At 29.1% G+C, this 6,835-nt stretch overlaps 1 non-coding gene across 1 annotated transcript; it reads left to right on the forward strand.

Annotated features, from left to right (window-relative positions):
* Positions 1–3,545: 3,545 nt before the first annotated feature.
* Positions 3,546–3,656, forward strand: LOC140835582 (small nucleolar RNA R71). The gene has a single exon (XR_012118905.1). It is a non-coding gene; the product is annotated as a small nucleolar RNA R71 (small nucleolar RNA).
* The last annotated feature ends 3,179 nt before the right edge of the window (positions 3,657–6,835 follow it).

The following is a 6,835-nucleotide window of genomic DNA, read 5'->3' on the forward strand; positions in this document are numbered from 1 at the left end:
TTTGGTCAGGACAATACTTAAATAAGTAAGGATCATCCCAATAAAATTTTTTAACTTCTATCAAGAATTTATTCTTATCCTGTGAATTCCAATGAGAAGGCATTTTATTTGTCACAAGAAAATTTACAATATTAGCAAACCATGGCATAATAGTAGCATAAAACAACTGATCATCTGGAAAATTTTCATTTATTGGTATTTCATTATGAGATGATTCAGTCATTATTCTAGATAAATGATCGGCTACAACATTTTCTTTTCCTTTTTTATCTTTAATTATAATATCAAATTCTTGTAACAATAAAATCCACCGTATTAATCTTGGCTTAGCATCTTGTTTATTTGATAAATATTTTATGGCAGAATGATCGGTGTAAACAATAGTAGTAGAACCAATTAAATAAGATCGAAACTTATCTAATGCAAATACTACTGAAAGTAATTCTTTTTCAGTAGTTGAATAATTTATTTGGGCACTATTTAAGGTTCTACTAGCATAATAGATTGCATAAGGTTTTCCTTCTTTTCTTTGTCCTAACACAGCTCCTATAGCATAATCACTTGCATCACACATTAATTCAAATGGTAAAGACCAATCTGGAGGTTGTAAAATAGGTGATGTAATTAAAAAGATTAATTATTTTTTTAAAAGAATTTTCACATTTTTGAGTCCATTCGAATTGTGTATCTTTTGTTAAAAGATTTGAAATTGGTTTAGATATTATGCTGAAATTTTTTATAAACCTTCTATAAAATCCTGCATGACCCAAGAATGATCGAACTTCTTTGACCGTTTTTGGTGATGTTAAATTAGAAATAACATCAACTTTGGCTTTATCAACTTCAATTCCTTTTTCAGATATCACATGTCCTAAGACAATCCCAGATTTAACCATATAATGACATTTTTCCCAATTTAAAACAAGATTTTTTTCTTCACATCTTTTTAATACTTTTTCTAGATTTTTAAGACAATTTTCAAATGAGTTTCCAAAAACAGTTATATCATCCATAAAAACTTCTACATATTCTTCAATCATATCACTGAAAATACTTAACATGCATCTTTGAAAAGTAGCCGGAGCATTGCATAAACCAAATGGCATTCTTTTAAATGCAAAAGTTCCGAAAGGACAAGTAAAAGTAGTTTTTTCTTGATCTTCTAATGATATATAATACCCCGAATACCCATCAAGAAAACAGTAATAAGAATTTCCTGCTACTTTTTCTAAAATTTGATCTAAAAATGATAGTGGGAAATGATCTTTTCTAGTTGCATCATTTAATTTTCTATAATCAATACACATACGCCAACTAGATGGAATCCTAGTTTGTAATAACTCTCCTTTTTCATTTTTTATAACAGTGATGCCTGACTTTTTAGGTACTACTTGTGTTGGACTTACCCATTTACTATCTGAGATTGGATAGATAATTCCAGCGTCTAATAGTTTTAATACTTCATTCTTAACAACTTCTTTCATATGTGGATTTAACCTTCTTTGCGGTTGTTGATACGTTTTAGCATTTTCTTCCAAGTGAATTTTATGTGTACAAATTAAAGGATTCATACCTTTTATATCTTTCAAAGTCCATCCAATTGCATTTTTATATTTTTTAAGTAATTGAATTAAATCTTCTTCTTGATTTGGTAGAAGAGTGGAAGAAATTACAACAGGAAATGTTTTATTTTGACCAAGAAATACATATTTCAATTCTAATGGTAAAGCTTTTAATTCAAGTTTTATATTATCATCTTCTTTAAAATTATTTTCGGACTCCAAACTTTCTACTGAAAAAACTTCACATTGTTGATTTAAGTTTTCTTCTTGTATATTTTCTTCCACAATTGTTTGAATTTCATTATCATCTTCATTTTCATTTTCATTAATACTTGGTTGTTTACATAAATTAAACACATTAAGTTCTAGAGTCATATTTCCAAAAGACAATTTCATTATCCATTTCGACAATTAATTAAAGCATTTGAAGTTGCTAGAAATGGTCGTCCCAATATTACTGGAATTTCATTATGTACTTCTATTGGTTGTGTATCCAAAACAATAAAATCTACTGGATATATGAATTTATCAACTTGAACCAACACATCTTCTACAATACCTCTAGGTATTTTGATTGACCTATCCGCCAGTAAAAGAGTAACAGAAGTGGGTTTTAATTCCCCTAAATTAAGTTTTTCATAAACTGAATAAGGAAGTAAATTCACACTTGCTCCCAAATCCAACAAAGCTTTTTTAATTTTATTTTCTCCAATAATACATGAAATTGTTGGACAACCAGGATCTTTATATTTTAAACTAGAATTGTTTTGAAGAATAGAACTTACTTGTTCAGCCAAGAATGCTTTCTTCTTCACATGCAATTTTCTCTTCACAGTACATAAGTCTTTTAAAATTTTTGCATAGGAAGGTACTTGTTTAATAGCATCTAATAATGGAATATTTATCTTTACTTGTTTAAAAACTTCATAGATATCAGAATCACTTTTTTGTTTTTTATAATTTGTTAATGCATGAGGAAATGGTGGAGGTTTATTTGAGTCATTTACTATTTTAGATGATTTATCATTCACCATATTATTCTTAAAATTTAAGGTATCATCATTCTCAAAAGTATCAAGATTATCATCCTTACTCTTTGATTTTAAATGATCATTGTTTTCATTAATATATGGATCATTAACTATTTTACCACTTCTAAGGCTAATAACAGATTTTATTTGATCAATTTTTTCATTTTTTAATTCTTGATTTTGATTTTTAGGATTAGGTTGAGGTTGAGATGGAAATTTTCCTTTTTCATGAATATTAAGTGCAGATGCAAATTTCGCAAGAGTTTCTTTCAAATCATTCATAGATTGACTGTTTTGAATATTGATAGACTCTTGCTTTTGGATAAATGCATGAATTACATCTTCAAAGTTTTTTCTTGGAGGTGTAACATAAGGAATATAACCTTGATGATTTTGGTTATTTTGAAAATATTGTTGTGACGGTTGTGCATTATTATCATTCCTCCAACTAAAATTAGGATGATTTTTCCATCCCGGATTATATGATTGTGAAAAAGGATCTAGTATTGGTTTTTTATAATTGTTAACATAATTTGCTTGTTCATGGAGACATTCTTTAAATGAAGGTAATGTTGGACAATCTTTTGTAGCATGATCATGTGTATCACATATATGACAAACAATTTCTTGAATACTTTTTAATTGACCACTCTTTTTCATTTCTAATGACTCAATTTTTCTTGCTAAAGATGCAAGTTTAGCTTGAATATCTACATCATCTTTGAGATTATAGATACCACCCCCATTTGTTGAATTATTGTTTTTAGTTGTTGGTGGTTCTATTGTACCTATATTATCCCAATTTTGAGCATTTTCTGCTAATGAATCCAAATATTCCATAGCTTCATTTGGGTTTTTATCTTCAAAAGTTCCATTACACATGAATTCTATCATTTGCCTATCTTTAGGTATAAGACCTTCATAAAAGTGAGAAACTATTCTCCATGTTTCAAAACCATGATGTGGGCATGTATTAAGTAATTCTTTATATCTATCCCAACATTGATAAAATGTTTCTCCTTGTTTTTGAGAAAAAGTTGTAATTTTTCTTTTAAAAGAGTTTGTTCTATGGGAAGGGAAAAACTTTTTGAGAAATTGTTGTTGCATTTCTTCCCATGATCTTATTGAACTTGATCTTAAATTTTGTAGCCATGTTTTAGCTTTATCTTTTAAAGAAAAAGGGAAAAGCTTTAATCGAACTATATCCATGCTACAATTTTGATCATTATAAGTGTTACAAACTTCCTCAAATTCTCTTAGATGCAAATATGGATTTTCAGAATCTAAGCCATGAAAATTTGGTAAAAGTTGAATAATTTGAGGTTTAAAGTTGAAATTTGATGCGTCAGGAGGAAAAACTAAACAAGATGGGGCACTAGTTCTAATAGGGTTCATATGGTGCCTAAGTGTTCTTAATTAATCATGTTCTTGATTATTATTATTATTATTATTATTATTATTATTATTATTATTATTATTATTATTATTATTATTATTATTATTATTATTATTATTATTATCATTATCTTGATTATTTGAATTATCATCCATGTTTAAATTATTTTCAGATACTCGAATAAGTCTACCACTTTTTTTTCGACTCCAAACACTCATACAAGTAAAAACACACAATACTTATAAATAAAACATAAATAACAAATATAAACTTAATTTATACCTCCCCGGCAACGGCGCCAAAAAATTGTTACTACTTAAATAATAATTCACCCAAGTGTAGGTTGTCTGCAAGTAATATATTTCGTAAGTACGAGATCGATCCACAGAGAGGTTATTTTGAGTTTAAATTTATTAATTTATAGATTACCAAATGCAAGACTGAAGTTTACAAATTATAAATATTGTCAAGGCTTGAGGATTTATTCTTGGTTTATGTAATATTGTTACACTAAAAGTGAAACAAAAGAAACTACCATAAATAATGGTTCCAAGAAAATTAAACACACACATAATCTAATATAGTTCCCACTATAGAAAATACCGAATTAACCGATATTTTATATATGGTACCTATGATTATAATTATAACTATATAAATAAATAATTGCATAAATTAAATGTTAAATTAAATCATTATATTTCATTTAGAACAACCGGCAGAGCCACGCTATTGCCTAAATGAAATATATTGATTTAATAAGTTAGTTGCGGTAAAGTAAAAGTTAGTTGCAATAAAGTAAATGTTAGTTGCGGAAAAGTAAAAGTTAGTTGCAAGAAAGTAAATGTTAGATGCGAAAAATAAAAGTTAGTTGCGAAAAAGTAAATGTTAGATTGTTAGATGTTAGTATTAAGTCATAATATTTCATTTAGAACAACCGGCAGAGCCACGCTATCGCCTAAATGAAATATTATGATATTATTATATAAATATACATATATATATATATATATATATATATATATATATCTATATATATATAATAATAAGTGATGAAATATTTATTGTATCAAAATTAAACAACAAATCAAGATAACCACTTTAATGGTATCAAGCATTTGATGTAAATTGATAACAACAAATAATTCATTTTTATACCTACAATAAAAATAAGTTAGCTAAATGAAAAGAGATAAAGAAATAATATACAAAATATAAACAATCTTACTTCACCAAGAATGCATCCTCTTCACCTTGACATAATAGATTTAGCTTGCCATGAACTTACTTTTGATCAACACTAAAATATCACTCATAGTTGAGAAAATGAAAGAAAATATATTTAAACTTAGAACTTTGATACACACTCACACTATATTTTACAATGAGATAGAATGATTCTCAAGCTAGCACAAGGCCTCTATTTATAGGCCAAATGAGAGAAAGAGTCAAAAATTCTATTAATGCCATGTAGTTGTAATAGTATTCTTTGTCTCCTCAACTCCAATTCCATGTCCCTTCTTTCAATGCCTTGTTCCACGACTTTTCTCACCACTTTGACTCTGATTAAGGCCACAAACATGTGGGGAATTTTGTGTAGATGAGTTTGGCCACTTGATTCACCTCATTTGGATAAATATTGAAATAGTTATGAATTTTTTACTAAATGATGGTCATAGTAAAAGTAAATGTGTCCTCCTTTTGATCTTTGCACAATTTGATCATCTTAATGAGCTTTTTAGGCAATCATGTCTTCTGCAAAGTTGTAAATAACTTCTCAAGGATTCCAACCATGTTTGAGTCACCTCCATTTGAATTTTCTAGCTTGAGTTATCATTATTTTACCAACACGTAAAAAACCTGAAAATAAAACAAATTTAGTAAGACATTTAAATATAAACAAACAATACTAAAATAACATAATTTATAATTTTAATGAAACTTAAAATTTTAAAATACAGGTTTTAACATATAATAAATTATTAATTTTAAGTTTCATCACTGGCTCGACTCCAGGCTCCCAAGGCGACATATATACATGTATTAGGAGGCATTAGGACCATGTTGGTCCATTCAAACAAACCCCATGCATGATGAAATCCGAAAATGACAGCAGCTTTCCATCGGTGCCATTTTGTGCTTCAAAAATTCGATTTTGCTGTCAAGGGGAAAGGATCTAATCTTGGCTACCCTAATGGCCTATAGCCATGGTTATATCACTTCCCTACCATTTCTAAGACGTGACTAAGTCACCTTTTTTGTGGCTTGGTCCATGGTGAATCGGTTTTTAAATTAAACATCAAGAACAGCCCCTCCCCACCTTCGCCCCTCTCATTGTACAGCATGTATGGTTCGGTTTTGGTGGCTTGGTGTGGATCTTGGTTGGCCTATGGCCCTTAGCCACGGTTTATACCATGCCCCTAGATGTATAGATCGTGCCATGGTAAATCAAATGACCACTGGAACGACACGTGATATCAAACGTTTTCATGTTCCAATTGAACACTTTCCATTTTTGATTATTCTCAAAGGAGAAGATTATTCTCTTTACCAAACATATGCGGATCCAACCACGATCCTATAATAAGAACAAGAGATCTTTCTCGATCAATCCCCTTGCCCCTCATTCTTCGCGAATCAGAAAGGTACTTTTCAAGTTTGAATTTGTTCATTTGGAATCTGGGTTCTTCTACTTCATTTTTGTTTAATATGAATTTATTTTTCTCTCTCTCTTTTTATATCATTCCTTATCCCGCCTGGGGAGTACGTTCGCAAGAATGAAACTCAAAGTAAGGCAGAGTTTGGTTTTTTGGGGGTGATAGTGGAAAAGTTGACAGATAAGTAAA

The sequence above is a fragment of the Primulina eburnea genome, chromosome 6, assembly GCF_022965805.1.
Source record: "Primulina eburnea isolate SZY01 chromosome 6, ASM2296580v1, whole genome shotgun sequence".
NCBI classification, from domain to species: domain Eukaryota; kingdom Viridiplantae; phylum Streptophyta; class Magnoliopsida; order Lamiales; family Gesneriaceae; genus Primulina; species Primulina eburnea.